The sequence below is a fragment of the Bactrocera latifrons genome, unplaced genomic scaffold (genome assembly GCF_001853355.1).
Source record: "Bactrocera latifrons isolate USDA-ARS-PBARC rearing strain unplaced genomic scaffold, ASM185335v1 scaffold_179, whole genome shotgun sequence".
NCBI lineage: Eukaryota > Metazoa > Arthropoda > Insecta > Diptera > Tephritidae > Bactrocera > Bactrocera latifrons.
In genome coordinates, this window is record NW_017535285.1 from 600,067 (window position 1) to 601,172 (window position 1,106).

Genomic DNA, 1,106 nt, shown 5'->3' on the forward strand with positions numbered 1-1,106 from the left:
GCGCYGGCCAAGCATTAGAAGTCACAAGCAGTCATAGAAATATTTATACATACATACATACTTATATATTTACAGTTAACATGTGCTTGGCAGTGATTTCCGTACACTGCATTTTTCGAGCCACAAACAAATTTTTTACCRCAAAGTATTTTTGTATGTATGTACAGTATATATAGCTGTGCATGTGTGTAGGCCTACTTCTGCCTTATGCTTCACCTTTTCTTTCTCGCACAGCCCAAAGTGAAGTGTTTTTCTATTTACGCCACCTTACGACACTTGCCGTGGGGCGACTGTAGCTAGCTAAAATTCTGTCCACCTATTCGTATGTTACACTTTGTTCCGCATCATTAGCATTACGAACAAGTAATCATATTTTTTATGAGCCCTCCTATGTGTCGTGTCGTCTGCTTGTCACTTGACAGCTGTTCTCAGTGGTGATCTTGAAGAAAGCTACAAGCAGAAATAAATTTTCTTAACGACTTGCGCAGCAGGAGCTGGCGTCTTCGGCAGCACTCGGCGACCAGCATGTCATGCACTGTGCCAGAGGTAATGTTAAACAATATATCTATATATATAATATATACATTTCTGTCCATAAATCCAGCACACGACCTCAAAAAGTGCTGTAAAGATTTTTTGCACCAATGTCAGGCGCCAGCAGACGCCTAGTCAGCCGGCAAGCAACTCCAATTGGTCCAACAGCGCACGTAACACGTAAAGTATGGCACATACTTACCTACAATTATATTCTCTGATAAGCTCTTTGTCTCTTCTATATACCCGCGGTACAAGTACCTAACATTACGCTATGATTTTATGCCTACCACATGTCTTTTATCTGTCTGTCTGTMCGTCCGTCTATACCACAACCTCTATAACAATGACATTGTCTTCTCAGCGCTCTTTTTGTCATATTTCCACTGTCTTCGTTTACACGCTATTTTGTATGCTTGCCTATTCGCAGTGAAGACGTYGATTTCCTTAAATAAACATACGACTACGATCCAGTTTATTTTTGACCTGTGACCTTCAAACAGCCAAGTGCAGCCAGCGTCTTAAAATGTTATGCGGAAAATTGCAAGGTGTTTGCGCATAAACCAGCTTCG